This window comes from Macaca mulatta, chromosome 7, assembly GCF_049350105.2.
Source record: "Macaca mulatta isolate MMU2019108-1 chromosome 7, T2T-MMU8v2.0, whole genome shotgun sequence".
NCBI lineage: Eukaryota > Metazoa > Chordata > Mammalia > Primates > Cercopithecidae > Macaca > Macaca mulatta.
In genome coordinates, this window is record NC_133412.1 from 22,222,295 (window position 1) to 22,238,655 (window position 16,361).

At 41.9% G+C, this 16,361-nt stretch overlaps 1 long non-coding RNA gene and 1 other non-coding gene across 2 annotated transcripts; one reads left to right on the top strand and one right to left on the bottom strand.

The window, feature by feature from the left end:
- Positions 1-10,594: 10,594 nt before the first annotated feature.
- On the bottom strand, positions 10,595-12,582 carry LOC106999166 (uncharacterized). The gene is made up of 2 exons (XR_001445875.3): positions 12,242-12,582; positions 10,595-11,705 (listed from the first exon to the last, which is right to left on the bottom strand). It is a non-coding gene; the product is annotated as an uncharacterized LOC106999166 (long non-coding RNA).
- LOC114679875 (U1 spliceosomal RNA) lies at positions 12,234-12,399 on the top strand. Its single transcript, XR_003731967.2, has one exon. It is a non-coding gene; the product is annotated as a U1 spliceosomal RNA (small nuclear RNA).
- Positions 12,583-16,361: the final 3,779 nt, after the last annotated feature.

The following is a 16,361-nucleotide window of genomic DNA, read 5'->3' on the forward strand; positions in this document are numbered from 1 at the left end:
TATACACCATGGAATACTATGCGGTCACAAAAAAGATGAGTTCATGTCCTTTACAGGGACATGGATGAAGCTGGAAACCATCATTCTGAGCAAACTATCACAAGGACAGAAAACCAAACACCTGATATTCTCACTCACAGGTGGGAATTGAACAATGAGAACACTTGGATACAGGGCAGGGAACATCACACATGGGGGCCTGTCATGGGGTGGAGGGCAGAGGGAGGGATAGCATTAGGAGAAATACCTAATGTAAATGACAAGCTGATGGTTGCAGCAAACCAACATGGCACATGTATACCTATGTAACAAACCTGCACGTTGTGCACATGTACCCTAGAACTTAAAGTACAATAATAATAATAATAAAATATAAATCATCCGCATACTGAAGGACCAGAGTTCCTGGACTTGAGAAGTGGCCTAGATCTTGGGCCAGTGCCTGATCAAACAGATGAGGGCTATCCCTAAACCCTTGAGGCAAGACCGTCCACATAAATTGGGATGTGTGGTCTGTGGGATCCTGAAAGGCAAAGAGAAACTGGGAGTCAGAGTGCAGGGGAATGCAGAAGGCGGCATCCTTGAGGTCCAGAACAGTGAACCATTGTGCTTCCTCTGGTGTTTGAGAGAGCAGGGTATAGGAGTTGGGTACAACTGGGTATAGAGAAATTACTGCCTCATTGATGAGTCCTTATAAGATCTTGCTCTAGTCTCCACTGACCATTCGCTTTTTGTACTCCTAGAATTGGGGTGTTGTAGGGCCTGTTGCATTTTCTTACTAAGCCTTGAACTTTTAAATGTCTAACAATATCCTGTAATTCTTTATGAGCTTTAGGCCTTAATGGATATTGCCTTTGATAAGGAAAAGTGGTGGGGTCTTTTAGCCTGATTTGAACTGAGCGGGCATTTTTTGCCCTTCTGAAATGTCCTTCCAATGCCCAGACTTCAGGGTTGATTCCCTCCTCAAGTAGGGAACAACAAATGGGTAACTTGTCCCCCATATTCATATAGATAATGGCTCCAGCTTTGGCTAATATGTCCCTCCCTAATAAGGGTGTGGGACTTTCAGGCGTAACAAGAAAGGCATGTGAAAAGAGCAAAGTCTCCCAATTACAACTGAGGAGGTGGGAGAAATACCTGGTTACAGGCTATCCCAGGATTACTCAGATGGTAATGGACTTTGAGGACAGCGGTCTGGGGCTGGAGATTAACACTGAGAAGGCCGTGCCAGTGTCCAGGAGGAAATCAATTTCCTGGCCCTCAATGGTTAAACTTACCCAGGACTCAGTGAGGGTGATGACATGAGCTGGCACTTGCCTCGGGCACCCTCAGTCCTGTTGTTGGATCATCTGGTTGGGGGCTTCTGGCCCAGAGAAACTTTGTCCTCTGGGGCAGTGTGCCTTCCAGTGATTTCCTTGGCATAGTGGACATGGGCAAGGGGGAAGCTTGTTTCTCATTGGATAATCTTTTCTAAAGTGTCCTTGCAAACCACACTGATAACAAGCCCTATTGGGTGATTGGCCTATTCCATTTTCTGTCCTCTCTGAACCACCAAGATTTGTTCATCTGAGGGCCATGACTAAGGTTGTGGCCTTTCTCTCATCTCGCTTTTTCTTCTCGGCCTGTTCCTCTTGGTCCCTATTATAGAACACCAAGGTTGCCAGATTTAATAATGCCTCCAGATTTCGTTCAGGGCCCAGGGCTCGCTTTTGGAGGTTTCTCCTGATATCTGCAGCTGATTGCATAATAAACTTATCTTTTAGGATCAATTGACCCTCAAGGGAGTTGGGTGACACGGAAGTATATTTTCTTAAGGCCTCCCGTAGCCACTTGAGGAAGGTGGACGGATTTTCTTCCTTCCCATGAGTTATGGTGGACATCACTGAATAATTCATTGACTTTTTCCTAATTCTCCTTAGTCTTTCTAGAACACAGGTCACCAGATGTTTGCGATTCCAGTCCCCATGATCTGAGTCGAGGTCCCAGTGGGGATCCATACTGGGGATAGCTTGCTGACCAGTAGGGAATTTGTCCCTTTCTTTGGTTGTCATTCTATCATTTACTTGACTAAGATACCAAGTATCTCCAAACTCTCAGGCTGCAGCTAAAGTTTCATTCTTTTCATTAAAGGTCAGGGTTTGATCTAACAGTAGCACGACATCTCTCCAAGTTAGGTCAAAGTTTTGCCCTAGACCCTGTAGGACGTCTATATACCTATCAAGATCATCTGAAAACTTCCCCAGATCTACCTTGATCTGCTTTAAATCAGAGAGGGAGAAGGGGACATGTACTCAGTTTGGGCCAAATTCCACTACCCCTACAGCTTGAAGAGGACATGACTGATAGCGTGGGGGTTTTTGTGGTCCCTCGGAGATTTTTTTGCTTGTTTCCTTCTGGGTGGGGGAGATTGGAGGAGGTTTATCATTAATAGGAAGAGAAGCTGTAGAGAGGCTAGGATATGGGTGTAAGCTGAGAGGTCCTCCTGTGGAATGTAGATTGCAAGCTTTGCATAGTTGTGGATTATCCTTCAATGAAAAGAAAGCTTGGACATAAGGTGTTTCACTCCATTTGCCTTCCCTCTTACAGGAAAGGTAAAGCTGCAGGATAGTATTGTAATTTATACTTCCCTCAGGTGACCATTTTTCCCCCATGAGAGAGAGAATATTGGGACCAGGCCATAGTGCAGAAAAAAATAAGCCTCTTCTTTTTCAGGGTTTGTTGGTCAAATTGGTACTAATGGCTTAGGATGCATTTCAAGTGTGAGCCTGTTGATGCCTGAGTGTTTCCCATCTGAAAGAAAAAACCACCCACAGTTTTGGTTGTTTTTTTTTTTTATTTCTGCCCAAAAACATGCAACGGTCCCTGCACCCTGCTGTTCAGAATAGTTGCGCTCACTGAATCAGCAGCGGAAACACTGGTTTTCCTCCTAGACCACAAAGAGGACTGAGGAAGGTCAGATTTAGTGGCCCTTACCGATGCATTCTCGAAAACCTGCACTCTTGCCTTTCCTCTTAGACCACAAAGAGGACCAAGAAAAAATCAGATTTAATGGTCCTTACTGATGCATTCTTGAAAACCTGTTAGTTAGAGTCCTAAGCATTTTCTTCTGTTAGTATTGGGAATTTACCCTTGTCCTATAAAGATGATATGCCTCAAAATGGAGTGCAGGGCCATACCTTGAGGGATGGAAGGGATCTCCAGGGTTCTAAGAGTGATGCCTTTTGTCCTCACTTGTCATCATATGAATAGGAAGGATATCCATCCCCTCAATTTTGGAGTCTATAATTTATGAGGCTCCCCATATCTTAGCTTCAGGAATAGTCTTCATTAGGCCTGCTAGTCTGAAGAGGGATCCTAAAATTCCAGATAGTCCCCCCTGCCACAGGCCTTTGGGCAATAATTGTCTTTCTGATTGGTGAGCCTGGGTGCCTAAAAAAAGGGAACAGAGTCCTGAAATTTATACTAGAAATTATTCTTATAAGAGAAACTAGAAAAGCACCAGGGACAGGGAGTGGTATTTAGAAGCAGGACTAACCTCAGAAAAGAGAGGCAGGAGGAAGTTTGTCTGACAGTCATTAGGACCCAGGAGGCAAGGGTCAGGATAGATAGGATAGATGGACAAATCTCGCTTGGGTGACGTAACTTTGAGAGTTATGCTCATGGCTGCAGGGTCAACCAACTTTTTGTCGGGACCCCGGAACTGAATGGCTTTCCTCTCTGTCGAACCTTGGCTCAGCCCAGAAGTGCAGGAAAAGCAGAAGCTGGTTCCAGGCAAACCAATGCTCCTAACTCCAAAGAGTTGAGGGTTGTTAGAGAGCCCTTTCCTAGAAAGCCTGACACCTGTGTCTTTAGTCCAGCACCTGCACTAGTTGCTTCTAACTGCCTGACAGGTGCCTGGTGTTTAACCCCCGGATTCTAAGGAAAAATAGGACAGAATAGCAAGTGAAATGGTACTTACTGCATGGCGCTATCCTGGATGAGCCCCCTAAATGTGTCTGGAGTTGGTTCACAGTGGGTTCGTGATCTCATTGACTTCAAGAATGAAGCTGCGGACCTTCACGATGAGTGTTACAGCTCTTAAACATGGCATGGACGCAAAGAGTGAATGGTAGCAAGATTTATTGTGAAGAGCTAAAGAACAAAGCTTCCACAGCGTGGAAGGGGACCTGAGCAGCTTGCCGCTGCTGACTGGGTGTGGCCAGCTTTTATTCCCATATTTGTCCCCTCCCATGTTCCATTTCTATCCTATCAGAATGCGCTTTTTTCAATCCTCTCTGTGATAGGCTACTTTTAGTATCCTGCTGATTGGTGCATTTTACAGAGCACTGATTGGTACATTTTACAATCCCCTTGCTAGCTGCAGAGTGCTGATTGGTGTGTTTTTACAGAGCACCGATGAGTGCCTTTTACAATCCTCTTGTAAGATAGAAAAGTTCTCCAGGTCTCCACTCAGCTCAGGAAGTCCAGCTGGTTCCAACTCTCACCAGCACTTTGGGAGGCCAAGGCAGGCATATCACCTGAGGTTAGGAGTTTGAGACCAGCCTTGCCAACATGGCAAAACACTGTCTCTACTAAAAATACAAAAATTAGCCAGGCATGGTGACGGACACCTGTAATCCCAGCTACTCGGGAGGCTGAGGCAGGAGAATCACTTGAACCCAGGAGGCAGAGGTTGCAGTAAGCTGAGATCACACCACTGCACTCCAACCTGGGTGACAAAGTGAGACTCTGTCTCAATAAAACCAAAAAACAAAAAAACTAAGTTCCCCCCATAGTTAGTTCAGACTTTCCCCAGGAATGAACAAGGACAGCTTGGAGGTTAGAAGCAAGATAGAGTTGGTTAGGTTGGATCTCTTTTACTGTCTCAGTTATACTTTTGCAATGGCGGTTTCAATCACTTCCTTTGGGTTTTATTATGCCTTAATCTTAAGATATTGGCTAATGAAGATGGAGAAAGGGCAAAGACCACTCTATCTTCTTCCTGCTGACCAGGGGCATAGTCAAGGTAGGTGTTGACCCCAAGGTGAGAGGACTGGAAACACTTTGCAAGTGTCTGAGCATACTCATGCAGGATGGCTGAAAAATGTGTTAGTATTATCATCTGTAATTTTAGTATTGCATTTAAGGGAACAGCACACTACAAAGTAAATAATGAGTTCTAGCATAAGGAATGCAATTCCTACTTTTAAAAGTAAAGATTTGAAATCATTAATTTGTGGACTTGTAGTCCACAAATAATTTAGGATTTAGTCCAAACTGCAGAAAAAAACTCGAGAACAACTAACGATGAGTGTTTATTTTTGGAGCATAATTTTTCTGTCTCCAGTCCCCATTTTTTATTAAAAATAAATCACAGTAGGTCAACTTTACTTGCAAAGTAAGTTTTGGTCTTATTATGCTCTGCCTGATTATTTGCATAAAGTGTGGCAAGAATGATAATTTTTCACATAGGCTTTTTAAACTGACTTTGATGGAACTCTGTTCCATAAGGAATCTCAGATAAGACTTTTTTAAAGCCAAGCCCACCCATGGGTTTCTGCCCTCAAATAACCATGAGTTGGGTAAATTCCTCTCCTCTTGAGGTCCCAAGATAACTTGGGGCTCCTAGGCCTGTTAGAAAGTGACATTCTTTACTTACCACAGATCAGGAACCCTGTACAGGGACTGTGTAGACAAGGTATGAGGCCACATTTCCCAAGGAGCTTTGTTTTCTGTTTTGTTTTGTTTTGTTTTTGAGACAGGATCTTGCTCTGTCACCCGGGTTGGAGTGCAGTGATGCAATCTCTGCTCACTGCAACCTCCGTCCCCCGGGTTCAAGCAATCCTCCCACTTCAGCCTCCCAAGTAGCTGGAACTACAGGCATGTGCCACCACACACAGCTAATTTTTGTATTTTTAGTAGAGAAGGGGTTTCATCATGCTGTCCAAGTTGGTCTTCAGCTCTTCAGCTCAAGCTATCTGCCCACCTCAGTCTCCCAAAGTGCTGGGATTGCAGGCATGAGCCACCACGCCTGGCCCCAAGAGGCTTTTATTCCTTAAAGGGAAGCACACGATTCTAGTCAAAGCCTTGGTAAAATAACCAGTTTCTTCAATTGTGTCCTGTTGTAAAGGAAAACATTCTTATTGCATTTATCAAAATTACTATATTGCCATAAGAATACTCACAAATAGTTACCAAATCCTGGCAAAACCAGGAAGAGAGAAACAAATATGCTCCAAGTTTTGTTTACAGGTGTGTGCTTTACTCATTATTAAAAGCTGTAAAAAGCTCAAAAGAAAGGTTTTCTTGGCTCTGAAAAACAAAAAGGGATCAGCAATATTTTACACAAAAAGTCAAAAAAGGTTGCTTCAGTCTTCTATTAGTTCAGCCCATGCAATTAACTTCTGTTCTGCTTAATATTCATGAACATTTCAGCTCTCAGTGAGAGTCCTAAAAGTTTTTCCTCTATTCTAACGTCACAATCTCCAAAGTTTTCAGAAACCTGCATTTAAGGGCACCTGCTAAGAGTTTTATAGCTGATTATAAAACCACCATTTAAAGAGGATCAAAAGACAATAATTGTCTGTGGATGACAAAAAGTTTTAGGGCAGCCACAGTTAAAGACACAATTGACAAGGAAATTTGTTACTTCTGTGGCACACAATAATTTAACATGAAAATTATAATTATTACTGATAACATATACTAAGTCATATCAGAATTATAGGAGTTTCACATAATTTTGGAACATATAACAATAACATAAAAATCTTTTTCAAAATAGAAAACCAAATTTCATGTTTGCATTAATGCCTGTTTAATGCTTACGCTAGTTTTTAAATAAAATGTTATAAATTATCCAGTTTTAATTAGTTTGACCATAAGGTTTTAGAAACTTTTTTGGAACCCTTTACAATTTTCCATTAAACAGCAGATTATTTTTCTAAGAAAACTCTGTTGTTTAGACACATGGGCCCAGATTCTGGCCCTGCTTTAGTGTGCTTTTATGTACAACCTACAGAAAAAAATCAAATAATCCCCTTCAAATCTTAGCCAAATTGCTCACACCCACAGAACTTTCTGTACAAGACCAATGCTTCACAAACACTTTTCAACTTGTTTAAACCTTCAGTTTTGTCCCGTTACTCTTTTAGGTTAAGACAATCTTTAAAGCCCTCTGAACTAGACAAAATTACATTCCCTTTGACAAAAACCATATTCCCATACCTTATTTAATCTTTTAGCTAAAGCACATTCTACTTTCCTTACACATCTTGCATGTAAAACTATTTTTCCAGTAGTCTCAATTACATGTTGCAATGTTAACTCTTAGCAACTTTTGTTTTTGGTGAAAAATCTGATAAGTAAGTGGTTTTAATTACATACTAAGTGTGGAGCCTAGGACATCAGACAGAAGTGCAGATAAGGTCTGACCCCAGCATAGCTAGGGGGCATGGCTAATTCCACATGTCCCCAGGCCTTAGCTAGAATTTCTAATAGCTCCAAAGTAGGTAAGTCTAACAATTTTCAAAAGTCAAAGAAACAGTTTATGACCTTAAAGCATTTAGCAAACCTAACATCTGACCTAATTTAGACCAAAATCTAAATTGTGAAGACATTTTTTATTTTATCTATAATCTTTAAAACTGTCTTTATTTCCAAAAGATCACAGAAATCATGTGAACAAAAAGGCATTAAAAAGTTTCTATTTTTCTGACAAAATATTTCATTTAAGTGCTCTTTTTCTAAGCCAATTAGTCTGCGCTCCTTTATACAAACATCATGCATACAACACATATACATAGACAGACAGACAGCAGGACTGGTAGTTGTAAGATTTTTCATTTACCAGTTTCTTAATTGGATTACTGGCTTCAAGGTGGCACCCTTGGAGGAATAGCACCAGGAAAGCATGCCATTTCTAGGGCCTAATAAGAAGGCATGCCTGGAAGGCAAAAACATATCCCCAAAATTAAGGGTGCCAATTTGTATACTGCATCATGGATTCCCCCAAAAGAAGGAAATACTATGGGAGAAGTTAGTGCAATGCTTCTACCATGCGTGTCATTGCAAAGCAACCCAAAGCCAATCAGCCCATTTTGAAATCAGCCAATCCCCCATAGGAGTCTCCTCTCAGTTGCGGGTGGGGATGTTTCCATATCTTCCAGGTGGCCAAGAGAATGCTTCTCTAATCCAAAAATCCAAGAGCCAAGCATCCCTCTTAACTGCCATTAGCTATCCCTTAAAGTGTATTTCCTACTTGGTTATTACACACCAAGACTAAAAGCTCTCCAATAATGCAAAGTAATTTTTGGTACCCGCCAAAGTAAAAAATGTCAGGTGATGTAATGTAAAGCAGAATACAGCCTTAGATTTTGAGAGGGATCTATTCTTTTTCAATTCCTAGGGTCCCATAAGAAAAACATAGGTTTTTCCCAGAATGGGTTCTGTGGCACCTCCTCTGTTTTTCCCTAAGAGTCCCAGGTGTTAGAATTTATCTTAGGTTCTCTCATGTGGGCATCAAGAGTGTTGAGAAGACAAAAGTGGAGAAAAACAATTCAGTTGACTGAGAAGAAAAAAACCTTTTTCTCTTTAGAAAAATAAGATCCAAAAAGAGAAAAAAACAACGTAAAGGTATTTTAAATATATGTACAGTTTGGATATCTGCTTTTAATGAAACTGACTTTAACCATACAGCTCTTTAAAAATTATTTTTAAAATATCTAATTACTAGACTGTAGCCAGGACAGATAGTCAATATTCCATGCTTTTGAACTTTAGCACAGGTAACTTCCCATGTGAAATTAATGTTTTAAATAAGGTTACAATGCATGCATAAGGTGATTCAAAGAGATAGTAAGCAGTTTCTTTCTTTCTTTTTTTTTCTTTTTTTTTTTTTAACAAGATTTAGAATCTTCCCAAGGTAGTTCAAAGGAAAACTCAAGACGAGAAATCAAAAGTGGTCCACAGGGGAAAAAGAATCAATAAGGGTCAAAAAGTTACACAAATAAACCAGAAAAGACTCATTCTCTAAGCCAAGAATTGAACCCGAGCTGCCATTGTCAAAAGACAAGGCCTTAGCTACTGAGTTACAGCATTGAGCAATTTCTATTGCTCTTCCTAGAAGATGCCTAGAGCAGCCAATTTTGAGCTTGCAAAGGCTTTTAACTGCTCAAGATAACTTTTAGGGTTAACTATGACATGAACCCCCAAATTCCTGTCCTCTGGATGGCAGAGACCAAGAGAAAGTATCCCCACATGGTCATAAAGTTGAGCTCTAAAGGACACAAAACCAGACAGAGCAATTCCATCTGGTATTGGTTTCAGGGACACACAGCAAAGTTTGTAACTCAGCAGCCTGCCAGGCTGGCTTGAAAAGTGGGCTTACAGGAGTCCTATACCACAACCTATTCTGTGATACCCTTCTCTCCATTACAGAATAGCACAGAAAGACAAATTCTTAGCACAAAGTACACCAGATTTGCTTCAACCTAAGACTAGTCTCACAAATTCTTTCTTCTATTAATCAAACCCTTGCAGAGGAGACAGAGATGTTTATCATTTATACACAAAGACACACACACACACACAGGGGGAGAGAGAGAGAGAGAGAGAGAGAGAGAGAGAGAGAGCAGAAACTTGACTGGTAAGAAATTCTTACCCTTTTTACCAGCATACCAGGTTTCTGTGTTCCCTTTCTCTGAAGCTTCCAGAAAAATGGAGCAGCTTTTGATGACCCTGCTTACTGTGCCATAGCTGTGGGGACCAAACCCTGTTACCAAAGAAAATAATCCATTTCTGTTTTATGGAACCATGGGCAAAAAAGCCTCTCACTTTCGCAAAATGCTGCCTGATGGGGTGCATGGGGAACTGAATATTTTCCATCCCAGCCGAAGCAAAATACACATAACAAAACAGACACTAGTCACCTCATTCAGCACCCAACATTGATCTGGCAAGGACCAAAGTTTCTCATGTTGGTTCCTATAGTCTTTGATCCACTCCAAGTGGAGAGGGACGTCCTCCAACCGGTAATTAAATGGGTGGTCTCTGGGCAAGATGAAGAGTGAACAGTCACCCCACGTCAGGCCTGTTGAGCTTTCTTCAGGGCTCACCAGATGTAACCTGACTTATGGAAAGTTCTCCAAGTTAGGCCTGCTGGACTTCCATCAGCAATTCCCTCAGAGATCCCCTCAACATATACAAACACACACACAACAAAGACAAGACAGAAGGCCTTTGAGACACAGATTCCAGACCCAGTCACAAACCAAGAGTATTCCTCCAAACAAGTCCCCTATTCTCCATCCAATTGGACACCCCACCAGTAGACATCTCGTGATGGGGCTAAAGACAGACACCCTATGATGGGGCTACAGACAGACACCCTGCAAGGCAACCAAGAGATAGCAGCACCTCCAGAGAGGTTGACAAATAGGAGAAGGAAGGGGCTGTTGGCAGCACCTAGAATATTCACCAAATCAGATAGCCCATAATGGGGCTACAGCTACAGACACTCCGTGACAGGGCTACAGACAGACACCCAGTGATAGGGCTACAGGCCCAGACACCCAGTGGTGGAGCTGGAGACAGACACCCCACCATGGGAGTCAGGAGTGCTGATTGGTTGGGTCGGAGGTGAAATCATAAGGGGTCAAAGCTGTCTTCTTGGGCTGAGTCAGTTCCTGGGGAGGGGCCCCAAAATCAGATGAGCCAGTTTATCCAGCTGGGTGGTGCCAGCTGATCCATCAAGTGCGGGGCCTGCAAAATATCTAAAGCACTAACATTTCATTTTACAATAGTGATGTTATCCCCAGGAGCAATTTGGGGAGGGTCAGAATCCTATAGTCTCCAGCTGCATGACTCCTAAACCATAATTTCTACTCTTGTGGCTAATTCATTAGTCCTACAAAGGCAGTCTAGTCCCCAGGCAAGAAGGAGGTTTGTTTTGGAGAAGGACTGCTATCTTTGTTTTAAACTATAAATTAAAAACTAAGATCTCCCCGAAGTTAGTTCAGACCATGCCCAGGAATGAACAAGGACAGCTTGGAGGTTAGAAGCAAGATTTTAGGTTAGATCTCTCAGTGTCTCAGTTATGATTTTTCAATGGTGATTTCACAGACACACTGCTAATCCTCTTACCTAATCCAGTAGACTTTGCCCCAGCCCTTGAAGTTGTCTCCGCCTGACCTGCCCAACAGATAGGGCACAGCCTGTACTTTCACCAATAATCACCCCTTCCCCAAATGCACTGGAATCCCACTGATGACAAGGCCTCATTTCTTCACCAGGATGTGGTAAAGTGTTCTATACAGCATAGAAGCCTCCCAAAAATTTGATGATGAAGACAGATCAAGTTCTGGAGCTCCAATAATGACAAAAAGGGAAGTGTGTGTGTGTGTGTGTGTGTGTGCGCGCGCGCACACGTGCACGTGTAGATGGAGGGTGGGGGAGCATTACAAGATGTACAAGGCAGTGGAATGGATTTTTGCAGGGATTACTTAGAGAATCAGTCAGGTCCTTTGCTTTTAGATACTTCCCATAGCTCTTAGCTGTGCATGACTGGTTCCTCCAGGAGCTTCTGCACTTAGCAGCTAAGAAGGTCTTGCTTGGAGAGATGAGGTACTTGCCTTCACTTACCCACTGAATTTAAAATCCAGTTTAACCCTCTTTGCTTTGTGGGGTTTCCTCACTGTCTTCTAAGCACGTCCTTCCAACGGGTGAAGCTGAAGGAGAAGACCCCAGGAATAGCTTAAGAGCTGAGGGCCACTTTAAGTAGATACTTCTCAGACTTTAAATTATGAAAACAAAACAGAATCAAAGCAAAAGCCACTGGAATAATGACATAATGGCCACACTGGAGTTGTATTTGTCTTCTCCTGAGCAGTAACACTTTAAAGTTGTCTTGAAGGTTGTTGCCTGGTAGCAGAGATTTGGAGGAGGGGAAGGCAAATTTAGAAATATATTCTATGACTAGGGCTGTTTATAGAGAAGGTAAAAGGATGAATTGATAAGGATTCTGTTTTTTCAGAGCAGAAGAATTTATAAGGAGTCTTAAGAAACTGACATTTTAAAAACAAAAAAATCAAGTTGTAAAATGCTGCCTTTGCCTTTGCCTTTGCTGGTGGCCTGCTTGGCACAGCGTCTCTGGGCCTCTGCTTAACTTTCCCAGACAGCACAGCACTTTGAAACACTCTCAACACTGAATACAACTAACAAGTTGTTGATAAATCTCTATGTAAAAACCTATTTGGATTCTTACCTGGCAGGGGAGATGCCATGATCAGGAATGCGGTTTTCCCAGGGCGAGGCTCATCTGTTGTACTCCATAGGTGTGCTTACCCCTGTGATTTCCCCAAATGCGGGAAACTCGACTGCATAATTTGTGATAGTGAGGAAGTGCATTCCTGCTTTCTCCTGGGGAAAAAAAAGAAAAAGAAAAAAACTTATTTGGAGTTTAAAATATAATTAATTAAAAATTAATCCTGTGGAGTCATATATCTAGGGGAGACTTTAACGTATCACAGATACTGGGTCTGGATAACCTACAATAGCCCAGTGTCTGTGATGGGTTAGTCTCCCCTTATCACAGATACTGGGTTATTGCAGGTCTGGATTACATAGTGTATTAACAAGAAAAATCAGTATGCCATACGTCCTTGGTGTTCCAAAGGTCAGAACAGTTATAAAATCCTGACTATGGCTTTCTCCATTGCTTCATCAGCTGTTCAGTTACTCACACCTAGCTATTCACAACAAACGAAAGAAGCAACGAAAAACCAAAAACCGTAAAATTTCTTGAAGAACTTGGAAATAAGGTTGACAATGAAAGTTAAACTAGTAAAATCCATATTCAATAAAAGAGATTAATAGACGCCACCCTAAGGAAACATTAACATACTTTCCATTAACAAACCTGAAGAAAGCACTAAGAAGAGTTAGGAAAAGACAGTCAGAGAGCAGGAATTTTAGTCTAGAACTATCCAAGGAGAGAGGCTCTTTGGTAGTGGTGGCAGTGCTGGTGGCACAGGAAGAATGGAAGCAAGTAGACCGGTTGAAGTTTCTGCTATATGCCAGCTGAGAATAGTGATTTGGACTTGGATAAATGGTGGAAGTGAAGGTAGAGTGAAGTAGACAGATCCAAGATTTATTTTGGAGGTAGGATCCATGGAACTTGGTAAAGGGTTAGCTTACGGGAGTTGAGGAGAAGATAGCAGAAAGGCTGACTCCCAGATTTTTGGCATGACTAACTGGATGGATGAAGATACTCTCAGCTGAGATTTGTTGAGGAGCACATTTGGGGAAAATATCAAACGTGTAATTTTGGGTAGGCCAAGTTTGAGATGGTGTCTTTGTCTATTTTATGTTGCTGTAAAGGAATATCTGAGGCTGGGTAATTTATAAAGGAAAGAGGTTTATATGGCTTATGGTTCTGCAGGCTATACAATAAGCATGGTGCCAGCATCTGCTCAGCTTCTGCCGAGGGGCTGCAGGTTGCCTCCACTATTGGCAGAAGGGAAGGGGGAAGGAGAGTGAGCATGTGCTGAGATCACGTGGTGAGAGAGGAAGCAAGAGAGAGCAGGGAGGTGTTAGGCTCTTTTTACCAACCAGGTTTCCTGGAAAATAACAACCAGCATAATAGAGTGAGAACTCCGTCCCTTTACCTGCCCCACCAACCCACCCAGGAGGGCATTAATCCATTCATGAGAGGTCACCCTCCCTGACCCAAATATTTCCCATTAGGCCCCACTTCCAACATTGGGATCAAATACCAACATGAGGCTTGGGGAGACAAACATCCAAACTATAACATTCTGCCCCTTTCCCCCCAAACTCATGTCCTTCTCACATGCAAAATGCATTCTACCCCAATAGTCCCAAAAGCCTTAACTTGTCCCAACATCAGCTTAAAAGTCTGAAGTCCAAAGTCTCATCTGAGACTCAGCGCAAATTCCTTCCAGCTATGAGCCTGTAAAATCAAAAACAAGTTATTTAATTCTCAGATGCAATGGTTGTACAGGCATTAGGTAAACATTTTCATTCCCCAAAGGAGAAATTGGCCAAAGAAAGGTCACAGGCCCATGCAAGTCTGAAACCCAGTAGGGCAGATAGGCAGACATTAAATCTTAAAGCTCCAAAATACACTTTGACTCCATGTCCCGCATTCTGGGCACACTGGTTTGAGGGATGGGCTCCCAGTGCCTCAGACAGCCCTACCCCTATGGCTTTGCTGAGCGCTGCTTACATGGCTGCTCTTATGGGTGGGTTGGAGTGGAGTGCCTGAGGCTTTCACAGACTGAGGTGCAGATGGGAGTGGGAGCCATATTGGGATGGAATCATTCATCCAGTTATTCAGCAACTATGTAATAAGTGTCTATGACATGCTGGTACAAGGTGCCAGGGATACAATGAATAAGACAGACACAATCTCCCCCTTAGGGGAGGAGAAGCCATTAAGCAGATAATCGTAGAAGTAATGACTGAAACACAATTATGGTAAGGGCTATGAAGGAAAAGAAAAGAAAACCATGAAAGTGTGTAGCAGAGGAATCTAGTCTAGCTCGAAAGCAAGGGAAGTTTGCCCTGAGGGAGTGATAGCTAAAGCTGTACTTGAGAGTTTTGAGTTTTGACAGCCGTAAGTCTAGGGAGGGAGACAGTATGTTCCAGGCGGAAGGAACCACAAACGTGGAGTCCAAGAGGGAGAGACCATCATGAAAAGTCAGCAGTGTGGCAGAATCCCAGTGAACAAGGGGAGAGTGGCACAAAACAACAAAAACAACAACGGCAACTAGAGCCTGGCAAGTGACCCAACCCAGGGGTTCACATAGATCCTCCAGTGTTTTACATTGTAGGAAATGCCAGGGTGCAAGAAGAAAGGTAGTGAGGAGGCCTATGGCTGAAAACCTTAAGGCAAAAGCTGGAAAAGTATACTTCTGTAAGGTGAGGAGTTCACTCTGAGGTACAAAGTCTATTTTTTTTTTCAAGCAAAAAATAATTGAATAGCACTGACTTTTATTCATTCATGTTAAGTCACCTGAAATGATACCTGTTGCATTTAAATGCTCATTAATAATGTAAAAGACTTAACAAATCCATTTCAATGGATATTCAATATTCCACTTAGATAAGTCACACAGCCTCAAGACAACTCATATAACGTATATAAACAGAGATAAATACCCCCTCCCCGTCAGATAATTTATTCAGCATGTTAGAGCAGTGAAGAATGGTTTTAGTCTTATAACCAAGTTAGAGTGAAGACACTGGCCACATAATACACATGCTCCATTTTTAAAACAATTCTGAGTCTTGGGCAACTGTTCTCTTGAAACCTTACAGTTTCTAAAAGCAGTTATTGTCCAAAGCTGGGAGAACTTAAGTCTTCTCAAATGAGCATGTGAATGAATGGAGGGAGGTAAACAAAAAATAAAATTTTAAAAGATGAGGTCTGATATGGGAGCAGCTGGATAAGAAACTAAAAAAGGGGCATGGTGGCTCATGCCTATAATCCCAGCACTTTGAGAGGCCAAAGCAGGCAGATCGCTTGAGCTCAGGAGTTCAAGACCAGCCTGGGCAGCATAGTGAAACCCTGTCTCTACAAAAAAATAAATAAATGAATACAGAAATACAAAAATTAGTCAGGTGTGGTAGCACATGCCTGTAATCCCAGCTACTTGGATGGCTGAGGCAGGAGAATCGCTTGAACCTGGGAGGCAGAGGCTGCAATCAGTGGATAGAGAGAGAGAGAGAGAGAGAGAGAGAGAGAGAGAGGAAGGGCGGAAGGTAAAAAGGAATATCAATTTAAAGTTTATTTCAGCTATAATGCAGGTTATTCTGACATTCCTCACATGGCATACTTCTAAGTCAATTCTTGAGATATTCTGTTGTGTTTATCTCTGTCTGTTTATATAAAAAGGCACAGTGAGACATTTCTAAGCATGGCAAGATCTCAAGAAATATTGTTTCCATGAGCCTTCCTTGAGGAAACTGCTAGAAGATGAACTTACACCAACCAAGAAATAAATGGGGAAACTATGGCAAAAAGAGAGGTCATCAAGAGCAAGATAGGGAGAAGATGAGAAAATACTCTAATTTCATTATTTAGTTATATTAGGGGATTGATAGATAATGCCTAAAAGAGGAAGATTAAGTGTATAAATTACAAAGACAATCACTAAAACAAAAATATAACCTTTCCAGATTTTCAGAAAAAATAAAATCAAATACCACAGCATCAGAATTTTTAGGAATCTATGAAATAATAGAAGGCATCATATAAAATTATATATATTATATTAATAATTAAGACCAAGAATGTCAATTTGATAAATATAAATGTGCTAAGCTAATGTATTAAAATAAAAGAAATTTCAGCCAGGCGT